The following is a 26,520-nucleotide window of genomic DNA, read 5'->3' as shown; positions in this document are numbered from 1 at the left end:
CTTTGATGGAATTCTGGAATCTTAATTAATTTTACGGCACTAGTATTGTCTATACGTAGCATATACTTAAAGATCTCTATTTTACGTTCAAAAAATATTTTCTTTAGCCACATAATTTCTTTCGCTCCTGAGACTGCACTGACATACTCAGCTTCTGTTGTGGATAGAGCTACACATTGTTTTCGCTCACATTGCCATGTAATGGCCGCATTCGCATACTTACATACAACGCCTGATGTCGACTTTCTTGTTTCTTTGTCGCCTGCATAGTCAGCATCGCTAAAGGTTTCCAGACCGCCTGCTTTGTATATAAGAATCCCATGTCTGCGGTCCCTTTTATCTAGCGCAAAATTCGTTTGACTAATTTCCACTGATACTCGTTTGGATTCTCTAAATGTCTCGACGCTATATTTATTGCAAAACTGATATCTGGCCTACTTACGGTTTGTAAAAACATTAAGTTTCCTACGGCTTCTCTGTATGGTGCATTACACTCATTATTGTCTATGTTACTTTCGCTCCAATTAGTCTCGATAGGTGTAGAAACACTGTTTGCCCCATTCATATTAAATTTTTCTAACATTCTTTCGATATACCTGCTCTGATGAATGAATAGTGAACCATTTTGTAATCTATTAATTTCAAGTCCAAGAAAACTCTTTACTTCTTTCGAACTCATAATTTTGAATTCTTTATTTAAATCACTGAAAAATTTATCGATTAGAGATTTGTCTGAAGCTGCTACCAATCCATTGTCTACGTATATGGTCATCAGCATTAATTTGTCATCTTCTGTATAAATATAAAAACAAGGATCTGCGTTACTCTGATAGAATTTTACAACATCTTGGAGACTGCTTTAAGCCATATAGACTTTTTAGTAATTTATAAACGCGATTCGTAACCATCATCATAACCTTTAGGTTGTTTCATATAGATGTCTTCTTTCAGACTTCCATATAAAAATGCGGTTTTAATGTCAAACTGTTCAAAGTGTAAATTATTTTTGGCAGCAATACCGAGCATTAATCTAATTGTGTCAAACCGAGCAACGGGACTATAGGTTTCCTTATAATCTATGCCTTCTTTCTGTGAATACCGTTTTATTACAAGTCGCCCTCTGTATCGTTCCTAATTGTCCGGATTTAGCTTTACCGTTAAAACCCACCTATTACTAAGTATCTTTTGATCTTTTGGTTTTTCTACAAGAATCCACGTCTTATTTTCATAGTGCGATTTCATTTCATCATTCATAACCGTTTCCCATAACTCTTTCTTTTCAGATCTCATCGCCTCGTTAAAATCCACCGGTAATTTTTCCGCTACGTACGTTACTGGGCTACCATAAAAATCGGTTCGTTTGATCTTACCTCTATCTCTCAATTGTCTCACATTCTCGCTAGTTATAAAAGGTTGTTTTTCAGGTTCACTCTCTGCACTTTCGTACTTACATGCTCTATCGCTCTGTGCATACACATCTTCGCGTTCCACAATTTTCGGTAAACTTAAATTAACACATTTTCCAGTTTCTAGTTCGGGCTTAAATATTACGTCACGGCTCAATATTACATTTCTTACGCTCGGCACGTACACTCGATAGCCTCGTCCGTCATCTAGATAGCCTACCAAATATCCTTTGTTAGCCTTTTTGTCCAATTTTCTTCTCTTTTCCGCAGGTATGTGTGCAAAGCACTCAGTACCAAAAACCCTAAACTTTTCTACATCTGGCGGTTTCCCGTACCACAGTTCATATGGTGTTTTCTTGTCTTGTCTTGTCGGCCCGGGCTTATTTATGACATGCACTGCAGTGTTCATGGCTTCGGCCCATAAAAACAGCGGTAGATTAGATTTCGAATATAACATCGACCGTCCTGCTTCTACTATTGTTCTATTTTCTCTTTCTGCGACGCCATTCTGTTCAGGAGTGTATGGGACGTTAATCGTATGTTTAATTCCCTGACTTCTTAAAAATTCTTTAACCTCTTTATTTTTGAATTCTTTCCCTCCATCACTATGAATTTCTTTGATCTTATCATTGAATTGTTTTTCGACTTCTAGGCAAAAAGTTCTTAACTTTTCGATTACTTCTGACTTATGTCGTAAGAAGTAAATCCTTGTGAATTTAGAAAAATCATCTTTAAACGCAAGAAAATACAATTTCTTGCCTAATGACTCGACTTCCATAGGTCCACATACATCCGTATAAATAATTTCGCGAGGTTTAGTCGCACGCTTGATTTTCTCGTGAAAACTCGATCTATGATGTTTCCCGTACGCGCAACCTTCACAGAAAAAGTTACTATCCTCTACAACTTTTATATTCGAATTCTTTAAAAAATCCTTAACGCGTCTGATGTTTCGATGACATAGCCGTTCGTGCCATAACTGCAGTGTGTCCGCGTTTGACTCCGCTCTATTGCTAAGATTACAAACTGACGGTATGATAACTCGCATATCGACCTTATATAAATTTCCGATAACAGAACCCCTTGCTATTATTTTCTGATTCTGTAAAAACATACAGTTTATCCCTTCCCTTAAGATACAGAAATCTATGCCTCTTCTTGTGACGGATCTAATGGAAAATAGATTTCTTTTCATACCTGGTACATACAAGACGTCGTTCATTGTACATGCTACCCATTTGCCGTCCACAAAAGTCTCTACCTTGATTTTTCCTTTGCCGTACGCATCCATGAACGGTACCATCGCCGATTTCTATCTTCACCGTGTTATCGAATTTTTCGAAGACGCTAAACCATTCTTGTCGTCCTGTCATGTGATTCGTAGCTCCTGAGTCGATTATCCAAGCATCATGGTTTGCCACTTGTATCGTTGAGGTGCTTCCTAATAGACCAATTCCGCTGTGATCTCGATTTTCATTTCTGGGTTCCTAGTTGTCTCTACTGTTGTTTCCTTTCTTATTTTTAAACCAATTTTTGTTATTATTCCCCTTTCCATTTGAATGTAAAGCATCTAAAACAATCCTTCTTTAGATGGCCACCTTTTCCACAGTTGAAACAGCTTGGTCCTTGTTTCTCGTATTCAGGTTTGCTTGACTGCTTCTGCTGTTCCCTTTTGTAATTGTTGCCTTTTGTTACCAGAGCCACCGATGTTTCCTGGTCGTCTTTCTTCCATGTGATTTCTTCCGCCATCAACCTGGTACTAAGCCTGTCTAAGGTCTTCTTTTCTTCTTCCACCGAATCCCACGCACTGTGAAAATGGTCAAATTTGTTCGGTAACACCGATAAAATGCGTGTTATCAGCATTTTCTCGCCAATTTCGCTCCCAAGAGCTTTCATCTTCGCCGCTATCAATTCCAACTTTGATAAGTTGTAAGATACATTTTCAGATTCTTCCTATTTAAAATTGAAGAAATGCTTCTGGACCATACTTAGATTCTCATCCGACTTCATGTCATATACTGTATTCAACTTTTTCCACATTTCATGTGCTGTTGTGCAACATAAAAGAAGATCCAACGGTTTCCTTCCTACTGAGGTCACAATTAATTTTCTCGCTAACCGATTAGCCTTAAAAAATTTTCTACGGGCGATTTCTTTCTCCGCATTGTTACCTGGATGACACAGATTCCCTTCACACATGTTGATCAGGTCATCTTCCTCCAAAAGTGTATGCATGACAAAACGCCACTGGAGTCAGTTTTCTGCGTGTGCCCGTATCTTTGGCACCTTTTGCATTGCACTATCTCCTTTTTGATTTGCGGTGGTTCGAATTTTACGATGGCGTTCATTAGGCGACTGGTGTTGTATATTTCCTTGTTGTTGGGTTTCTGTTTTAGGTCAATAAAGAATAGGGATAACGGGTCTTTCGTGACTCTATGCCTTATGTTGCTGACATTGATGACTTCGTGGCCGAGTTTAGATAGTTCGGTTTTTAGGTCGTCGATGTCTGCGGAGTGGTGGATGTTTCGTAGCACCACCCGAAAAGGTCTTTCTTCTTTGAGTTGGTAGGTGTGGAAATTGGCGTTCAGGGCCCTAAGTGTTTTGGTGAGTTTCCTGTAGGCTTCTGGATTTGTCGGCAGGATTTTGACTTGGTTGTTGGTAATCTTCAGGTTGTAGTCCTCCTTGGAGATATCTCTCTCTAAGGACTTGATCATTGTCTGGATGTCGATGACATCATTGACAAATATTGGTGGGGGAGGGGGGCTTCTCTATGCTTGTTGGTTTGGTGGCGGGCCTGCGATTTCCATGGCGTCGTTTGCGGAATCTAGTATTGCGAACCTATTGTGGGTGTTGATTTGTGTTGTTTGCTGTTGGTTTGAGTTTGTGTTTGGTGATTCAATTTTGCGTGTTTTCGCCTTATTGGCGTCGTTGGCGCGTGGGGGTAATTTCATCGATTTTTCTTTTGTTTTTTCCACATATTAATAAATCATCTACGAATAGAATTAAGTATATAACATCATCGTTCTCATACTTCATATACAGACAATAATTATTCTCACTTCTTTGAAAACCTAATTTTTTTATATACTCGTCGAAACATTCATACCAAACTCTTGAACTTTCACACAATCCATATAACGCCTTTGATAGTTTACATACTTTCCCGTTTTTATCGTTGTAACCCATAGGTTGTTTTACAAATACTTCCGATTTTATAGTTCCGTTTAGGAATGCTGTTTCTACATCCATTTGCATAATCATCAAACCACATTGACAACAATAAGATAGTAATAACTTCAGCGTTTGCATTTTTGCTACTGGAGAGCATAAATCTTCCAGTATTTCCTTTTGTTGGAAGCCTCGAACAACTAGTCGCGCTTTCTTACTATTATCGGATTTATTCGTATATACCCATTTCAAATCTAATACCTTTTTCTCTTTTGGTTTCTCTACTAATTGCCAGGTTTTATTTTTGACTAAACTATTTATTTCTCGATCCATTGCTTCCTTCCATGATCTGCTATCATCTCCACATAAAGCTTCTTCATAGGTTTGAGGACTGTCTGCGCTAACTACATTCACATAAATGAAATATGAGCTCGTTTGGCCATATCTTTGAGGTTTCTTTGTTTCCCGTCCTGACCTTCTCAAATTATTTTCTATGTCCTCAAGTTTTTCTTCTGATTCGTTATTTAAGTTTCTCTCCTTTTTTATTACAACCTGCGCAACCTTTTTGTTACTTGTTTCACATTCATGAATTTCGTTTATATCCGAATATTCGTCAAAATCCCTTTCCGTTTCATTATCTGATTTATCCTTTCCTTGAAATCCTACTAAACTTTCATTTTCACCTATAAATTCTACGTGTCTTGCAATTATAATTTTATTATTAACTAAGATTCCATATCTAACGTTTTCATAACCTACAAGTATTCCAATATCTGCCTTTTTGTCCCACTTCGAATTTCTTTTAATTTCAGGTATTCTTACGAAAACTCTACTTCCGTACAATCCTAAATTATTTATATTCGGTTTCCTTCTTAACAATATTTCGACTGGTGTTTTACTTTCATACATTTTCGAAATGGTTCTATTTTTTAAGTACGCCGCGGTTCTATCTTGTTGAAGTGGTCACCGCTTCTAGGAAAACTCCACATCTGGTCTTTTTAGTTTTCTCAAGCGCTGAAGCCATCGACAGTACATAGACAAAAGAATAGCAGGGAGGCAGACCATAAACAGTAGACAGGCGACGTTGGCTTCGGGGTTTTCAGTTATAAAGTAACACTGCTAGCGTGCGGATCTGGACCAGCTCAAATTGTATTTCTGTATTTCACTATTAAATCAAATATATATTTTGTATCTTACACTTTATCCACGCGTTTTTCTCTCTTTATATACCGAATAACCTCAACAGGTTATGGGCCCAGGGCTGTAAAGTGTAAGATAGTAACGCGAAGTGAATAAATTGTCAAAGTATTGTGCTTAGTAAAGTAAGTGATAGTGCTAAAATGGAATCAGCAAGTGCGAAGATGTTACGTGGCGGAGAAAACTGACTCCAGTGGCGTTTTGTCATGCATACACTTTTGGAGGAAGATGACCTGATCAACATGTGTGAAGGGAATCTGTGTCATCCAGGTAACAATGCGGAGAAAGAAATCGCCCGTAGAAAATTTTTTAAGGCTAATCGGTTAGCGAGAAAATTAATTGTGACCTCAGTAGGAAGGAAACCGTTGGATCTTCTTTTATGTTGCACAACAGCACATGAAATGTGGAAAAAGTTGAATACAGTATATGACATGAAGTCGGATGAGAATCTAAGTATGGTCCAGAAGCATTTCTTCAATTTTAAATAGGAAGAATCTGAAAATGTATCTTACAACTTATCAAAGTTGGAATTAATAGCGGCGAAGATGAAAGCTCTTGGGAGCGAAATTGGCGAGAAAATGCTGATAACACGCATTTTATCGGTGTTACCGAACAAATTTGACCATTTTCACAGTGCGTGGGATTCGGTGGAAGAAGAAAAGAAGACCTTAGACAGGCTTAGTACCAGGTTGATGGCGGAAGAAATCACATGGAAAAAAGACGACCAGGAAACATCGGTGGCTCTGGTAACAAAAGGCAACAATTACAAAAGGGAACAGCAGAAGCAGTCAAGCAAACCTGAATACGAGAAACAAGGACCAAGCTGTTTCAACTGTGGAAAAGGTGGCCATCTAAAGAAGGATTGTTTTAGATGCTTTACATGCAAATGGAAAAGGAAATAATAACAAAAATTGGTTTAAAAATAAGAAAGGAAACAACAGTAGAGACAACTAGGAACCCAGAAATGAAAATCGAGATCACAGCGGAATTGGTCTATTAGGAAGCACCTCAACGATACAAGTGGCAAACCATGATGCTTGGATAATCGACTCAGGAGCTACGAATCACATGACAGGACGACAAGAATGGTTTAGCGTCTTCGAAAAATTCGATAACACGGTGAAGATAGAAATCGGCGATGGTACCGTTCATGGATGCGTACGGCAAAGGAAAAATCAAGGTAGAGACTTTTGTGGACGGCAAATGGGTAGCATGTACAATGAACGATGTCTTGTATGTACCAGGTATGAAAAGAAATCTATTTTCCATTAGATCCGTCACAAGAAGAGGCATAGATTTCTGTATCTTAAGGGAAGGGATAAACTGTATGTTTTTACAGAATCAGAAAATAATAGCAAGGGGTTCTGTTATCGGAAATTTATATAAGGTCGATATGCGAGTTATCATACCGTCAGTTTGTAATCTTAGCAATAGAGCGGAGTCAAACGCGGACACACTGCAGTTATGGCACGAACGGCTATGTCATCGAAACATCAGACACGTTAAGGATTTTTTAAAGAATTCGAATATAAAAGTTGTAGAGGATAGTAACTTTTTCTGTGAAGGTTGCGCGTACGGGAAACATCATAGATCGAGTTTTCACGAGAAAATCAAGCGTGCGACTAAACCTCGCGAAATTATTTATACGGATGTATGTGGACCTATGGAAGTCGAGTCATTAGGCAAGAAATTGTATTTTCTTGCGTTTAAAGATGATTTTTCTAAATTCACAAAGATTTACTTCTTACGACATAAGTCAGAAGTAATCGAAAAGTTAAGAACTTTTTGCCTAGAAGTCGAAAAACAATTCAATGATAAGATCAAGGAAATTCATAGTGATGGAGGGAAAGAATTCAAAAATAAAGAGGTTAAAGAATTTTTAAGAAGTCAGGGAATTAAACATACGATTAACGTCCCATACACTCCTGAACAGAATGGCGTCGCAGAAAGAGAAAATAGAACAATAGTAGAAGCAGGACGGTCGATGTTATATTCGAAATCTAATCTACCGCTGTTTTTATGGGCCGAAGCCATGAACACTGCAGTGCATGTCATAAATAAGACCGGGCCGACAAGACAAGACAAGAAAACACCATATGAACTGTGGTACGGGAAACCGCCAGATATAGAAAAGTTTAGGGTTTTTGGTACTGAGTGCTTTGCACACATACCTGCGGAAAAGAGAAGAAAATTGGACAAAAAGGCTAACAAAGGATATTTGGTAGGCTATCTAGATGACGGACGAGGCTATCGAGTGTACGTGCCGACCGTAAGAAATGTAATATTGAGCCGTGACGTAATATTTAAGCCCGAACTAGAAACTGGAAAATGTGTTAATTTAAGTTTACCGAAAATTGTGGAACGCGAAGATGTGTATGCACAGAGCGATAGAGCATGTAAGTACGAAAGTGCAGAGAGTGAACCTGAAAAACAACCTTTTATAACTAGCGAGAATGTGAGACAATTGAGAGATAGAGGTAAGATCAAACGAACCGATTTTTATGGTAGCCCAGTAACGTACGTAGCGGAAAAATTACCGGTGGATTTTAACGAAGCGATGAGATCTGAAAAGAAAGAGTTATGGGAAACGGTTATGAATGATGAAATGAAATCGCACTACGAAAATAAGACGTGGATTCTTGTAGAAAAACCAAAAGATCAAAAGATACTTAGTAATAGGTGGGTTTTAACGGTAAAGATAAATCCGGACAATTAGGAACGATACAGAGCGCGACTTGTAATAAAACGGTATTCACAGAAAGAAGGCATAGATTATAAGGAAACCTATAGTCCCGTTGCTCGGTTTGACACAATTAGATTAATGCTCGGTATTGCTGCCAAAAATAATTTACACTTTGAACAGTTTGACATTAAAACCGCATTTTTATATGGAAGTCTGAAAGAAGACATCTATATGAAACAACCTAAAGGTTATGATGATGGTTACGAATCGCGTTTATAAATTACTAAAAAGTCTATATGGCTTAAAGCAGTCTCCAAGATGTTGTAAAATTCTATCAGAGTAACGCAGATCCTTGTTTTTATATTTATACAGAAGATGACAAATTAATGCTGATGACCATATACGTAGACAATGGATTGGTAGCAGCTTCAGACAAATCTCTAATCGATAAATTTTTCAGTGATTTAAATAAAGAATTCAAAATTATGAGTTCGAAAGAAGTAAAGAGTTTTCTTGGACTTGAAATTAATAGATTAAAAGATGGTTCAATATTCATTTTTCATTTTTCAATATTCATCATTCATTTTCTCATTCATCAAACAGTGTTTCTACACCTATCGAGACTAATTGGAGCAAAAATAACATAGACAATAATGATTGTAACGCACCATACAGAGAAGCCGTAGGAAACTTGAAAAGATATAGAATGGATTCGGAAATACATATAATTCCCTTTACTTAGCACACAACTGTTACACATATATCTTATACTCTTAAGACCTCAAAATGCTACTCGCACGCACGCTTGTTGTCAACCGACTCTTCCAGATACTTCTAACCACTGCTCTTGTCTTTTGTCTCAATCAAGACCCGGACGTCCTCTGACGATTACACACACATTCACATGTACAGTGTAAATGTATCATATTCCCAACAAAACTTAATATTTTAACAAACCGTAAGTAGGCCAGACATTAGCGTGCAATAGCGTCGAGACACTTAGAGAATCCAAACGAGTATCAGTGGAAATTAGTCAAACGAATTTTGCGCTAGATAAAAGGGACCGCAGACATGGGATTCTTATATACCCTGCGAAGTTCACAAAACAACACGTGACGCCCATCTGTCGAAAGCGAGTCCAACAAACCAAGCCAAGCGTTCGCAAACGTGCCAGTGAAAAGTGAAAAATTCAACGCCACTAAGCTCTGATCGAAATCACAGCCTCTCGACTAGTCATTTCACATTGAATTAACTAGATCGACGATGGCCCAATCACCCCTAACGGGAGCTACGGAGCGTATTTACAACAACGCTGCTCTTCCTCCCCCGTGGCAAAGGGGCAATACACCCCATCTTGCAAACGACCCTCAAACGAAAAAACGCAAACTCGAAGCCAGCAGGGGCAATGTGAGCAAAAGGCAAGCCAACCCGCCAGCCAACCAAGTGACTATCCACAACAGGTTCGCGATACTGGAGGCTGAGGTCGCCATGGACACAACCACAGAGGTAAATAAACAACATACACAAAAAACCCCCCTCCCCCGCCAATCTTTATCGATGATGTCATTGACATCCAATCTATGACAAAGACAATCCAAAAAGAAGTCGGCAAGGACGAATATAAACTGAAAATCAGCAATAACAGCATTAAAATCCTGCCAGCCAACCCTGACGCATACAGGAAACTAACGAAGTTGCTAAAAAACCTGAATGCCAACTTCCACACTTACCAACTCAAGCAAGAAAGACCATTTCGAGTGGTGCTACGCAACATCCACCACTTAGTCGACCTAGATGAACTAAAGTTCGAACTTCAAAATCTTGGCCATGAGGTAACAAACATAAGCAACATTAAACATAGAATCTCAAAAAATCCACTATCACTATTTTTCATAGATTTAAAACAAAAAGCAAACAACAAAGAAATCTACAACATCAACCGGCTGATGAACTCCATAGTTAAGTTCGAGCCACCTCTTGTAAAGAAAGAAATAGTACAATGCAAAAGGTGCCAAAGGTACGGCCACACGCAGAAATACTGCAACGATAACTTCCGGTGCGTAAAATTAGCAGGTAGTCATCCCACTGACCAATGCGCTAAATCCCCAGAAACCCCCGCGAAGTGCATCCACTGTCAGGGAGAGCATCCTGCGAACTACAAAGGATGCTCAGCCTATAAACTCTACATAATATTAAGTATCCAAAACTGAGACCCAAGGACATAACCATACAAGAATCTAAACCCCAAAAACTCACCTCACCATCAGTATCCTATGCGCAGGCAACACAAGGAAACGTAAACAACTCAAAAACACACAGTGTACACACAGAAAATAGAATTCCCACCCCACAAAACACAGACAACTTCACCAAATTCGAAAAACTTATCGAGAAGCAAACTGAGCAAATTAACAACTTGCTGTCACTACTCACACTCTTCATGGACAAATTCATACGCACAGAAGTAAAATAAAACCAATGCGAATAGCTCTGTGGAACGCCAACGGTATAGCTCAGCACAAATTTAAACTAGAACTATTCTTAAAACAACAGCAAATCGATGTGATGCTCATATCCGAAACCCACTTCACCGACAAAAACTACCTCAAAATACACGGCTACAACTTCTACCACACCCAACACCCCAGCGGAAAGGCCCACGGCGGCACCCGAATCATAATCAAATCAAACATTAAGCACTACGAACTTCCACCATTCCAGAAAGACTACCTCCAAGCAACAAACGTAGCAATAGAAGACTGTCATGGTACAATCACCACTTCAGCTGTATACTGCCCTCCCAGACACTCCATCGCCAAAGAAGACTTCGACAACTTCCTGGACACCCTGGGCAATAGATACATAGCCGGAGGAGACTACAACGCTAAACACACCCAATGGGGCAGCAGACTGGTTACAGTAAGAGGCAAAAACCTCCTCAACAGCATAATAACCAACAACCTCAACTACCTTACCACATACGAACTCACACACTGGCCCACCGACACAAACAAAATACCCGATCTCCTTGATTTCCTCATAACTAAAAATATCTCGTCAAGACACGTCCAAATCAATTCCTCGGCTGATCTCTCCTCTGATCATTCCCCCGTGATAGTAACAGTCAGTTCAACTATCATCGAGAATACACCTAATGGCAGAACAAAATAACCCTCTACAAGGCCGTAATAAAACCTGTCTGGACCTACGGAATCCAACTATGGGGAACAGCAAGTAACTCCAACATTGAAATACTCCAACGCTTCCAATCGAAAACCCTAAGATCCCTAATTGATGCACCTTGGTACGTTACCAACGAAGCAATCCACCGTGACCTCAAGATACCTACAGTCAAAGATGAAATACACAATTCCAGAAGCTGATATATCACAAGAGTCAACAACCACCACAACCCACTAGTCACCCAACTACTGGACACGACGGACCAGATCCGCAGACTAAAAAGATAATACCCTCTAGATTAAATCCTTAGTTTCTACTAGAATCAACAATATAAAGCTATTATAATCCATGTCATTGTATCACGCCAAACTAAGTTACTGAAAATTCTCAACGAGAATTGATTGTAAATATTCTAATAAATAAAAAAAAATTTATTTAATATGTGCTTTATAAGATATTTGTAGATACACATTGCACGCGTCTCAGCATTCTTTTTGTCGCACCATCTTTTGTACCACCACGCGTACGAAACAGTTGCATTCTTCTGTTTTACAAGACGCTACGCACGCACATACTCTCACACAAACTCATACTCATATGTATGTAGCTGTGTTCAGAGTGTTATAACAGAGTATCAATGAGGAATCTGGCTCTTGCTCTGGTTCACGTCACCGATCATGTACACCTCCCCCGCACATGTTAAGGCATTTAAGAATCTTATTGTTCCAGTGTGCATCATTAACGCCTCGTCGATAAACACACGAGAGTACTCCTCTTTTACTCCGTTAACCAATACCGACGCGACGGTCCTAACGTCACGCAACCAAATTTTCTCCGAGACAGTTGGATATCTCCTCGCTAATTTATCTCGTATTTCTTTCGCGCCCTTCTTCGTCATGGTCAAGATAATATCATTCGTCCTAGAAAAAACCGGAACGATAAACTGATTTATCAAATGGGCTTATCACACCCAGGCGGTCCATTAACCCAAGTTATATTGGGCAACGGAACAGATGTCACATCAACACCCCTAATATTATTCGAAATCTGCTGATTTAACATGATCTCAGTTTTACGCGAAACTAGAACATATCTACAGTCGGTATCAAAATGTGGATTTTGTCATCAAATTTTACATACTTATCTTTTACAAAACCAAAATTATACTTTTTTGTATATTCTTTGACTAACCATCTCTTAATGATGTTGTCGACAAGTTAAAGGATTTTTCCCCTAACTGACGAATAACATCTAAACTAATTTTTAAAGAATTATCACCGATGAACGAAATATAAAAATCATATTCTTTCGGGTTAAATGAGTCAGTCAAAAGGGTTGAATACCTGAATTCTATCATAGCATTTACGAAATTTGTGTGGAAATCTTAACCAACTAAATATTCCGGCAACCGGGCCATTGCCAGATCTACGTTTGTCACTTTCGGGAAAACCAGCGGTAAAGACTGTTCCACCGCCATAATCTCCGATGGAACTAAGGTCATTAATGGGTGCAAATCTACTGCGAGTGCTGAACAGATGGAAGTGTTTCACCATTCATCTCAAAAAGCAGCCAGGACGAGAACGTTAATATCGTCCGCTATCTCCAGAGTGACTGTTCCCAAATCAGACGGCAACCAACATAAAAACTTTTCTATCTCCGTCGCCGTCGCAGCGGTCGCGCAAACTTTCGGCAATATATCTCTTCGAAGCATCCGCGAGTGCCGTCTTCAGGTTTAGACCTCGCATCTCACACAAATGAGCAAAAGTGGCCACACTCTGGTTCACACGGATTGCTTGGTCGTCATTATCCCCTAGACCACCTATACGTGCGTCCGAAAATATCACGGAGGCCATGGCATTACTCAGCAACACAGGTTCGCTAAACGTGTCAACGTGGTACAATCCCGCGTGCGCACAGACCAGAGATGGTATATAACAATCCCAGGAAACTGTCGCGAAAAGGTACCCAAAAACATGCCTGACATGTAGGTAACCGTTATTGCCTCCCGCTTGGACGCCATTCTGACATTCTCTCACAAAATGCCCTGCTTCCCCACATTTGAATCATCCTCCTTTTTTTGCAGCAAATGCGTTAGTTCTTCTTTCTCCATGATCAAATTTATTTTGCATTTCAGCTATTTCGATTTTATTTTTCACATACGCTACTGTTTCATCTTCTTTCTTCAAGGCATCAACCAAATCTCCCATATAGCTATATGCTTCGGATAAGATGTTTAGCAAGTAAATCAGTTTTTCCTTTTCTTTCACTTGTGCACCCGCATTTTTTCATACATTTACTAGCTTATCAAGCCTTATTTTTCCACTCTATTTCTGCACACAATTTGTAGCGCTGTAAATTCCTTCAAATACATCTCGTCTAACTTTTTCATTATTCCATATGCCGTTTGTTCTTCACTAATAAATTCTAATTGCTTATTTGAGATGTAAGTTATATTTATTGCCTTCAAATCATTTTTCCCCCAGTCTGCATTATCTGTACTAGTCTTTTTTCTAATTACGACAGTATCACATTTTTTAAGCTTCAGAAACATGGTAATTGTTTTCTTCTACATATTGTAATCCTCTCCATCAAACACCGGTATCGTGATTTCCTTCCTTTCCATTTTATTTTTTTTTCTTTTTTGATTATTCTCAAACGTTCCCGCGTGTTCGAAATCTTCCTATTGTTTTCTTACTTAACCTTTGGTGTCGTGATCTTTTCCATAAACGTCTCGAACTTTTATTCACTTAATGAAACTCATTCACTGATTAAATCCCCCGAACAAACCAACCAACAAAATCAACAGAACCATTAACCATGCTCTGTTGCCATGTTAAGATATATTAATTTTAGTTTTTCAGCACTGTATCATATTTGGATCTTGCCTTGAACACTTCTACTCTATTAGTGTTGCTCTTCTTAAGATATCGTTCTCGCAGGAGGTTTATAGCACTAACAAAAACCCATCGCCCTTACCCAACAGTTCTGGTTATCATGTGACGCTCATACACATACGTGTGTGTTCACTCTACGTTTCCTTACTCTCGCACGTACAATACCAATGTACTATATATTCAACAAGTAAGTGCAGCAAAGGCACATGAAGAATCTGCTCTAGAACTTTTATAAGACGAGGTCATCGATAACAATGATGTTTATATTCAAATTGAAATATATATGATCGAGCCACAAATACGCTTCGATTTAAATCCATTTGAATGGTAGAAAGCTAAGGCAAACAAGTATCCAACAATTTCCGAACTTACCAAGAAATATTTAACAATTCCAGCAACCTCGGCGATATCGAAACGGAGTTTTTTGTATGCTGGAAATATTGTAACAAAAAGAAAAAAAAGGGGGGGAAGGAGCCGTTTACTTTCACAAAATTTTAATACTTCAGTTTTCTTATTTGAAAATAAGAAGTTAATAAACTAAACTTTATTAACCAAAACCATGTTTCTTATTTTTACCTGCAACCTAATAAATTAAATCTCATAAAAAATTTACATATCTAAATATTCTGACATTTAATTATAAAATAAAACATGAGGTACGGGTTAATACACGTGAAACTATACATTTCGATACGTGTATTCGTGAATCTCAGTACACGGATGCATATATAGATATTATGATCCCTGTATCCCTGTATTTTGATATATGTGTAGCCGCGTATTTCAATACCCGCGTATTGAGAAGTACACGGCTTAAAACACGGTAATATTTACATTAATCCAATCGAATCAAATACAGACATGAATCATAAAAAACTGTTAATAAATATCTTATTGCTTAATACAACCCTAATTATGATTATGAATGTGAACGTGATCCAGATAATAAATGATTTTCAACAATAAACGATTAACACGTTCGTCGCCACATCACCCATATCTACATGACGGTTATACTTTCGTAGGGGCCCCGTCACCAAAGTATGGGTGACGCTCTTTTTGTTCGAGTTAATTAAATATAGGATATTACATATAGGATATACAACATAAAAATATTAAAAACACATTATACCATACATTTTATTAATTTATATTCTGGATAAAATATTACATTATGCTATATCGCATGGTATTCGTTAAAACATTCCAAACACATTTGGGATGATTTTGGGTTGTAGTTTTTTTTATGTTTTTTGTCGCTTCTTCGCGTGAGACAGTTTGCTTCTTCTTCTTGTAACATAGGGTGCACATCCTTCTTATAGGCTTGCCCTCCTGATTCTTTCGTATCACCAAATGGTGGGGCACCTTCTTCGTTTTCTTCCGATGGTTGCCGGACACACTATTTTCTGAGAACACATTGAACCATTCGGAAACGAGAATTTCCCGAAATTTTCTTATCGGTATTTTTTTCTTTTTTTTTCTTTTTTTTTTGTTGCTGTTTGGTACACAATATGAGCATTTGCTATAGTTGTTCCTAAGAGTAAATGTGGTGCTAATTTCCGATACCACTTGATGCTGTTTCATATCGTAGTGGCATATGAGACCACCTGGTCACTTCTATCGATACCAGTTTTTCCATTATTATATACATGTAGTATCTTAATGGGTCTTAGAGGAAAGGACAAGTAATGATGTTTTGATTTAATTAATAATATTCGAAGCAACGAAATAATTACAATGCTGTCGTACGTCTTATTTTCAGACGCGGCTTTCGACTTCCCGATTCACACTCTTCGGCTTCTACACTCGCTCGCTCTCGCTTCTCAATTCACACTCTGCACACCTTTTGCATCCGTTCTCTCCGGCTTCTCAACTAATACTAACTTTAACGTCTCTTTTGTCTTTTCCCGTCGTTCGAGACACGTGTCCCGAAACGCGCGTGGCCAGGGTCACGCGGGTCCTTTCCACGAAACTATCCACTTAAAAAGGACCGACGACACATTGATGTACCCGACGATGCCGCGGCTCTCGCGACATTGTTTACGATTCGGCAGATATCTTAGGCCTTTTGTCCACGATACTACATTCGGCCATCCTGCAATAACATCTGCCCTCAGATGTGGTCTTCAATTTCGCTATCGTCGGATGCGTCGTCTTCGGCGTTGAGGACCCAAGGGCTTCATGAAGTCGGCGGTCGCCGACGTGTGCGTAGGCCCCTCATGCTCCCCTACTTTCTCCACCATGTATCGGTCATTCCACATTGTTCGCAATACCCGGTACGGACCTAAAAATTTTCCCCCGAATTTTAAACCTGGGCCAAATTGAGTTCTCTTAATGGCTACCAGATCTCCCCTTAGGTACTGCTTCGCACTCTTCCGTCTTTTGTCGAAATTCCTTTTGTTTTCTTCTTGCGTCGCAGCGATCTTCCTTTTCGCGTCCTCACGTAACTCACGACGCTGTTTTTACAAATTCACGCCCCACTCTTCGTCGATTAATCTTCTGGTTACATATCTATCGGCCTGACTACACGTTGCGGCATCTAAAATCTTACGGACTTCAATGCCCTTCTTCTGTGCGCTTCTCAACCGTGCAATCAGCTCGTCCTCACACTCAGCCACATACACAGCACCCGGCAGTGAATTTCTACTCGGGGTATCCGCGTACTCCATATTTTTGCCCGGCCTATGGCATACCTGACACTTAAAATCGCCTTCGTTTTTCGCAACTTCACCAAGTCGTCTATTTCTCTTTTCTCAGACGGCGCCAGTCTTCGCGGTCTTTGTACTATGGGTTTGTCGCTTTTCAACACGATTTTCGCGGTTATCCCGACATCCCGCGTCTTCTCTGGCTTATACCCCCTAACGATATCGCGAATCGCTTCACGGTAGTGAGGTTCCTCTATGTGCGCTACATCTATCTCGTCAAACTGTTCTATCACGTTGACCCTCAATATATCCGACGCGTCTTCGTGACCGTCAGCCTGCCCGTCGGCTGTCATTACCTTCGTAAATTCACCCGAGGTCTCATTGTCAGCGGAACCCAAACCATCAAACTTAAGTTTACAATTTCCTAGCGGTGGTGATCCTAACCTCGCATACTCGTCTGATCGTATGAACGTGAGATCACTACCCGTATCTACTAACGATGTAATCTTACAGTCATCTATCGACACTTCTTTCACGTACTCCTTCATCTCGGGCCTCGAGATGACGTAAGTCTCCTTTGGTCGTGCAGTACACTTCGCCGCAACATGTCCAAATTCGTTGCAGCTAAAGCACTTCACACCTTTCTCTTTCTTTGGACACGTAACACTTAAGTGACCGTCACCGCCGCAATTGAAGCACCTTTTGGGATCACTCCTCGTTTGCCTCGACTGCTTCCGTATTGCTGATCGTTCCGCTTCATCGTCCTTGCATTCCCCAAATTTTGTTTTCGCCCTCATCTCACTTTTCATCGCTTCATACCGCTTGAAGCGTTCCTTCAGCTGCTGCATATTCCTGGCCCCGTATAGTATGGCTTTATTCGCGACCTCATCGGGAATACCCTGGATAATATAGTCGATTACCGACTGTGTATCGACTCTTCCTTGTCCCGCAATCTCACGCATATTATACATATACTGAAGCAGACTCTCGTCTGTTCTTTTCGTTCTATGTGCTAATTCTTGATGTACCTCCCGGTCACTCACTATGTCTGGGAATTCATCTGCCAACGCCTTTTTAAACTTCGCCCAGGACTTCGTGCATCGTTCTTGGCGTGCGAAAGCTTGAGCAGAGCCTGTGAGAAGCTTCCTGGCGAAAACCACCATGTGGATGTCCGACCAGCCACACACTTCCGCCATTTCCTCGAAATCCCTTATCCATTGGCTCACATTCGGTAGGTCATCTCCGCTGAATTTTCCTAACGAGTCTTTTACGTCTTCAAACGTTAACACCGTGCACTTAGGCTCGTCTTGCCTTCGTCGTCTTACCACTGGAGTCACCCAAACTCCGCCGTCTTGACTACTGAGATCGTGATTCCCTGGACCGTTGCCGTCTAAACGGTCCCCAATCACGCCCATCTCATCGTCATCGTCGTCTTCTAAAACATCATCGTCGTCGCCGTCTTCTAAAACATCATCGTCGTCGTCGTCTTCTTCTCGTGCACAGTGTTCCCGCTCTAAGCGTACCGCAGCCAGCAATCGCGTTACCAGCTCGCGCTTTCTGCCCGCTAATCTCAGCCGTCGTTTTCTCAGCTCGTCTTTTAACTCAGGTATTCGCATCTGAGCCACCTGCTCGTCAGTCAAATCTGCTTCTCCTGCATTGTAGTCACTCATCGTTCCGAAATATCACTTTCACTTGTCACTTAGCGCTCTAGATCCCGGCTCGAGCCCCCAAAATTATGTAGTATCTTAATGGGTCTTAGAGGAAAGGACAAGTAATGATGTTTTGATTTAATTAATAATATTCGAAGCAACGAAATAATTACAATGCTGTCGTACGTCTTATTTTCAGACGCGGCTTTCGACTTCCCGATTCACACTCTTCGGCTTCTACACTCGCTCGCTCTCGCTTCTCAATTCACACTCTGCACACCTTTTGCATCCGTTCTCTCCGGCTTCTCAACTAATACTAACTTTAACGTCTCTTTTGTCTTTTCCCGTCGTTCGAGACACGTGTCCCAAAACGCGCGTGGCCAGGGTCACGCGGGCCCTTTCCACGAAACTATCCACTTAAAAAGGACCGACGACACATTGATGTATCCGACGATGCCGCGGCTCTCGCAACATTGTTTACGATTCGGCAGATATCTTAGGCCTTTTGTCCACGATACTACATACAATTACCACCAAAGGTTTCTGTTTCGGAAGACATCCATGATATGTAGAATTCGTGCTTGAAATCATAATGGGTGCATATTTTGTTGTTAATATTCCAACATTTCGAACGTCTCCCCACTTGGGCACACCCATACCGAGCTTTCCTCCGTATTCACATCAGAATAAACTTGAGAGTTACATTATCTCTCACGGTGACTAGAGTTCCTGCAATCCCTATAACTCTCACCGTTCCTACATCTCAAGAGTTCCATCATCTTTCGCGATGCCTAGAGTTCCTACAGTCCCTATAGCTCTCACCGTTCCTACATCTCTAGGAATTTCATCATCTTTCGCGGTGCCTAGAGTTCCTACAGTCCCTATAACTCTCACCGTTCCTACATTTCTAAGAGTTCCATCATCTTTCGCGGTGCCTAGAGTTCCTACAGTCCCTATAGCTCTCACCGTTCCTACATCTCTAAGAGTTCCATCATCTTTCGCGGTGCCTAGAGTTCCTACAGTCCCTATAGCTCTCACCGTTCCTACATCTCTAAGAGTTCCATCATCTTTCGCGGTGCCTAGAGTTCCTACAGTCCCTATAGCTCTCACCGTTCCTACATCTCTAAGAATTTCATCATCTTTCGCGGTGCCTAGAGTTCCTACAGTCCCTATAACTCTCACCGTTCCTATATCTCTCAGAGTTATCCTAACCGAAATACGGGGATCGAACTATTCGTGGTGTCGATTATTCTAATCGTAACAGGAATTTACGACTCCCGTTGACGCGTATTCTAACGACCGCGTCTCCCCGCGATAGCTCGAAAATACATTGGGCATATATTTTTTTGTGCCGTACAGTTCCAACGACATGCATCCTAAACTTTAAAAATTTCACTGCTAACTGATAGCTCGTATAAAAGTTGTTGACGGACAAAGCTCGTCCTTCATTTAGCAATTCAGCTGCAAGTTCAATGCAGACGTTTTCAGCCATGCTAACTTGCTTACTTCCGGTGATTTCTCGTCTAGAATATACTTTTGCAGACCATGTGTAACCTTCGGTGAAACACAGTTTGTATAGTTTTATATCATACTTATGTGATTTCGTCGGTATGTACTGCCGGAATGTTAGTCGTCCCCTCCAAGGAACCATTGTCTCGTTGACTATAATATTGCCTGGTGAAAAAATTTGTTTGTAACTGTCTATCAATATGTTTATGAGTGGTAAAACTTTTTTGCTAATAGCAATTCAAAACGATTACATTATGTAACAAGCGGTGTCTGTACTAGACCCATCCAAACCATTAGTTCGATAAATTTTATAATTTCTTTGGAAGTGGTGGGTTTCCGTCTCCTATGTCGAGTTTGATCGATCACTTCATGTTGATGTAATTTTTATTCTACATATCTATTAGTCTCTGTAACTAAAAGGCTTAGCACTTTTTCATCAACGAATAACGAAAGCACTTATTTGCGCTAATGTCAAACGGCAAATCCATCAGAAGTCCGCTTTTTCCGGTGAACGGAAACGTCTGTTGCCTGTTAGCGAATTCATTCCATTGAATATTGTTCAATGAATTATCAATAGAGTTGAATTTCTCTTCTTCGTCTATGGCAAGTTCTTCCAACATGTCTTTGATGTCTTCGCCTGCAAATGCTTCCTCAATATCCGAGTCCGAACTCGATGAAATTCTATTTATAACTTTTCTTCTAAAATTCGCTATTTCGTCGTCGCTACTCTTCTCACTTTCAAATGTATTTTCACGTTGTTTGCTGAACATTTTGAAGATGAAAAAATCACTGATGTACGTCTTACAAGTATGCTTCTCGACTAAATGAAAGATCTGAGATATCTGCCATGAGATCCCTCGGAACACTCTAGCTGGAAAGCTTATCGCTTTCTCCATTTCAAAACTAAATAATCTTTTCTTTATAATGAATCGAAGGCGATAAACAATAAATTCCCGCTTATCGCTCTATTTACGTTCTGCGTATCGGCGGTCGGATTTGGGCCCCGCAGGAAACATAGTCGAATCACGCTGGACGACGAATGTGTTAAGAGTATAATTGTAAAAATGAATCCTTTTTTACTCATTGACTCATTTGTTGGGACTGAGCTTACAGCATATGTAAAAATTGTTATTTTTATTTATTTTATTCTTATTCACATGTTGTGTTGAAATCATGTTCTTATATAGTTCAATTTACTTCAAAGTTTAACGATCAATATTTTATATAGAAATAATTTATTAATCAAGATAACATGATTTTGCAACAATAAAAATAATTTTAATAACATCGTTAAATGGAAAAAGACACAAGAGATTTGGTTCCTATCTTTCGTCTTTAAAAAACGTTCAAAAGGGAAACAGATATTACATCATTTTCGTTTTAAGTAATCCCGAATTTAAAAAAAATACATTCTTCTAAATATTATAGTTGTCAAGATAATGTGCAATTGCAAGAGGAAACTTCAACGGAAACTCCACGGATTCTATAGCGAAGGAGCACGGACACCTACTTGGTCAAAAGAATAGTAAATTGGCTTTCGCACACTATGTAAACAGTAGAGCCGAAATACGTTCCGAAGGTAGCGATTCTTCTTCTGCTAAAAGTGTCATGCCTCTCAACATGAATCCAACTGACAAAAGTACCGAAAAGCAAAGCGAACTAATTGCTACTTTGATTGAACAATTTCAAAGCCTAACTCACGAGTATAGAAGCTTTAGAAATAGTACCGATGAAATCATTGAAAGTATGAAACAATTTACAGAAACTAGCGATAGAAACTGCTCCAAAGAAATAGTAATCTTGCAAAAACCATAGAATTGAAATACGACACCGGAACCGACCAGTCACAGATGACCATCCATTTTAGAAACCGCTACCGATAACGTAACAGATGACGAAACTGACGGATCAGACGCTTTACAAAGATTACGAAGTAAAACTAGTCACGTCACAATTGGACCAAGAAACAGCTACGACGAAGAACAAGGCGTCCAAGCAGAAAAGGTCATACGTACTGTTGAAACAGTACGGGGTCAAGACGACGTAATTGTGGAAGACTTTATCCTATCAATCCGAAAGTAAGAGCCATGACAAAGTGTGCAAGTGATAGAGAGCTACTATTTGACCTTATACTCATCGAAAGTATAACCGACGAAAAAAAAGCGGAAAAAAATACGATACCTGAATATTAACTCGCTTGGAGACTTATATTCGTGTTTAAGACAACACGTATCAGCACCAACCACTATTAGTAACTGCTGGGACAAATTGAAAAATTTAAAGCAAGGAGCAACAGAAAGCGTATAATCTTTCAACTCCAGATTCCGACAACAGCTCAATGAATTAAATTACGCGGTTTAAAACGAAAACCGCACGACGCGTAGCTATGGATATTGAAGAATGCGAAACACTTAAGACACATTTGCTCAATTTACTAGCGATCCGAGAAACCTGAACCTCGCCCAACGACTAGCAGCCGACAGAGGACAATGGTTACGAGAAGTAAATCGTGTTACCAACCGCCGAAAGAACCAATCTAACAGCACTACGCCAGTATCGAAACGAAATGCTACCGATCCACGATCACGAACTTTTACTCAGTCATCTAACCAACCATCAGGTGACCGCATGAAAATAAATGTTCCAAGTGTCAACGAATCGGACACGTAGCCGAAATCTGCTGCTCTAGAAAAAAAATTTTCTATTCGCTAACCAAGGAAAGGTCCCAAACCAAACAACGAAGAATCCGGAGAAAACGTACCTAGAGTCAACTGCACCACTACCTGAAGATTATTGTCAATCGTATTGCAACGAAGAAACAGAGAAAGAGACAGATTCCTCATCGACACTCTGTTATAACACTCTGAACCGTTACTCTGTTATATTGGTACATTAAATTTTACTATCTATTGAGATATACGTAATTTTGTGTGCTACACTGGATTATCCGCGTAGTATTTACATACATATGAATATGAGTTATTGTGAGAGTATGTGCATGCGCAGCGTTTTGTAAAACAGAAAAATGCAAGTGTTCCGTACGCATGGTGGTAAAAAAGGTGGTGCTACAAGAAGAGTGCTGAAACGCGTGTGTGACATCGACCACACCTTAAACTACGTCAGAGATAAGACTTTCTCCCCTACCTTCGGACTCTTTCGCACACGGCACCACTTCATCATCATCATAACCTACACCGAGCCCCTCAACATGCCCAAACTAAAACATATATAAGCCGAATCTTCAGCAAGCTCAGGCAGTTCTTGTTCAGCTTTCTCTGATTCAGAATATTATACTACTCATGTAAAACTATTGTAATCATTGAATTTATAATAAAGTTTGATAACAGAATGTTAAGAGCTGGGCTACGGCTCAACCTTCTTTTTTTATAATCTAAGTCACAAGTTTACGTGACACCAGTGTAGAATGATTTTTTTTTATTAGAAATTAAAGAATTCAAATTTGATTATTTTAATTTTATTTATTTATTAATATCTTTTTTAGTTAAAATTCCAATATATATATTTCATGGGTAATTAATTAAAGCTCATGTAGAAGCTTCATTTTTTAGATCAATAATTTTGGCTTCAGTTATATTAAAATTAGAGAGATATGGAATATTACGTTTAATTTTAATTTTTAAAAATAAATTTATTAATTTATCTTATTATTTAATAATAATTAATTTATTTGGAATATTAATTTTAAGAATGTGTTTGTTTCAATTTGATATAAAATTGATTATTGCTATATCTTCAGTAATTCATATAGGAATTATATCTATAGGAATATTAAGGGGTTTAAAGGTTGGTTTATTAGGTGGTTTATTAGTAATGATTTCTCATGGGTTAGTTTCTTCTGGTTTATTTTATTTAGTTAACATAATTTATAGACAAACTAATAGACGAAATATTTTTATCAATAAAGAATTAATTAATTTAATACCTTCAATATCAATAATGTGATTTATAATATGTATTTATAATTCAGGTGCTCCAATTTCTTTAAATATAGTAAGTGAAATTTTTTTATTAATAAGATTAATTAGATGATGCAAATATTTATTTATATTTTTATTTTTTTATTGTTTATTTAGATTTATATATTCAATTTATTTATTTAGTTTTATTCAGTTTGGAAAAATTTCTGATCTAAATATAAATTTAATAAATAGAATAGGTGTGCAGTGTGAGTTGAGAAGCGAGAGCGAGCGAGCGTAGAAGCCGGAGAGTGTGAATCAGGAAGTCGAAAGCCGCGTATGAAAATAAGACGTACGACAGCATTGTAATCATTTCGTTGCTTCGAATATTATTTATTAAATTAAAACATCATTACTTGTCCTTTCCTCTAAGACCCATTTAGATACCACATATATATTAATATATAATTAATTATATATACATATATAAAAATTTAAAAAATTTATTAATAGAATATAGATTTATTAATTTATATTTAATTTATTATATAAATGTTGATAATAAAATTTTTAAAATAACTATAAATTCTAAAAAATATTATTGTTTATGTTATACTTTATTTAAAAAATATTTATTTATTTATTTATTTTGATTTATTTGAAAGAAATATGGTTTTATATAAAAATTTAAAAAATTTATCGATAGGGCATGAGCCTATTAGCTTAAACTTAGCTTATTATATAAATGTTGATTTAAATATTTTTAAAATAACTATAAATTTTATTTATTTATCGGTGTGGACTGAGGACATATATATATATGCGTTTTCTGTAAGTGCCCGGCATGGACTAAGGACGCATGTATGGGTTTTTCAATTTTTCCGAACACCTACGCAGAAGTAATACTATTACGTTTGTGTGAAATAAATATAAATGCATTCCTTACGGCAGTAAACAAATGCCAATAGTGCCTCGTTATTGTTGAAGTGGTCACCACTTGTAAGAAAACTCTACATCTGGTTTTTTTAGTTTTCTCAAGCACTGAATTTTTCACACACAACTAAATTATTAACTTGTGTTATATTTACTAAATTTAGTTTTCTAGTTTATTGTTTTCTAGTTTATTACCCAAATTCTAGTTAACTGTAAATTTCAATGTTTATAATAAACAATTAAAAATAACTAAAAAATAATGCTCTTGAATCATTTAATCTCGTGCAAAAGGATTACTATAACTTATTACGATTTGCGCTTTGAATAGTCAATCAACAGAGTTCACTCTAACGAAAAAGTATTCCGTCCACAGCGATCGTCAGTGCTAGACGCGCGCCGTCCGTACGGACGGCATAGGCCGCGAGTATTTAGCACTCAAAGGGTTGATACAGATAAGGAAGAGAAGGATTGTTCTTAGATGAGAGAAGGAGAGCTTTAGGAGCTCTAGGCCCTTGAGAGCTATAGGAGCTGTCAGACTTCTGGATACTGCGAGAGCCGTAGGAGACTCTAGCCCGTGTAGGCACCTTGAGAGTTGTAGGAAACTCTGAGAGATATAGGAACGGCGATAGTTATAGGGACTGTAGGAACTCTAGGCACCGCGAAAGATGATGGAACTCTGAGAGATATAGGAACGGCGATAGTTATAGGGACTGTAGGAACTCTAGGCACCGCGAAAGATGATGAAATTCTTAGAGATGTAGGAACGGTGAGAGCTATAGGGACTGTAGGCTTAAACTTAGCTTATTATATAAATGTTGATTTAAATATTCTTTAATAATTTTAAATTTTTAAAAATTTTTATAGTTTATTAAAAAATATATTAATTATTTTTTGATTTAATAATAAAATTTAAAAAATTATTAAAAGTATATAAATTTATTAATATGAATATTTATTAAAAATAAAAAATTTTAGAAATATGTTATTATCGTTTATAATTTATTTAAAGAATTAGATTAATATTAGTTCAATTTCAAATAAAAAATTTTTAAATTTATTATAGAGTATAAATATATTGATTTAAATTTAATTTATTATGTTTATTTATATAAATATTATTATTATTATTATTATTATTATTTAAGTTAAAAATATTAAATATATATACATATTATATATTATATTATATTGTATTATATAATAATAATATAATATGATATAATATAATATTTTATAAAAATATTTAATATTTTTTTTTTAAATATAATATTTTTGTGAAAAAATGCATTATTTTTTGGAAAAAATGAATTATCGTATATATAAGTATATATTAACA

The 26,520-nt window shown here is 38.1% G+C and overlaps 1 protein-coding gene across 6 annotated transcripts in view; it reads right to left on the bottom strand.

Annotated features, from left to right (window-relative positions):
* Window positions 1–26,520, bottom strand: part of LOC125386755 (GDP-D-glucose phosphorylase 1-like) — a 198,386-nt gene that overhangs the window by 149,654 nt on the left and 22,212 nt on the right. The window lies entirely within an intron of this gene.

The sequence above is a fragment of the Bombus terrestris genome, chromosome 17, assembly GCF_910591885.1.
Source record: "Bombus terrestris chromosome 17, iyBomTerr1.2, whole genome shotgun sequence".
In the NCBI taxonomy this organism is placed as follows: domain Eukaryota; kingdom Metazoa; phylum Arthropoda; class Insecta; order Hymenoptera; family Apidae; genus Bombus; species Bombus terrestris.
The sequence above is the reverse complement of the archived record's forward strand: the minus strand, read 5'-3'. Positions and strand labels throughout refer to the sequence as shown.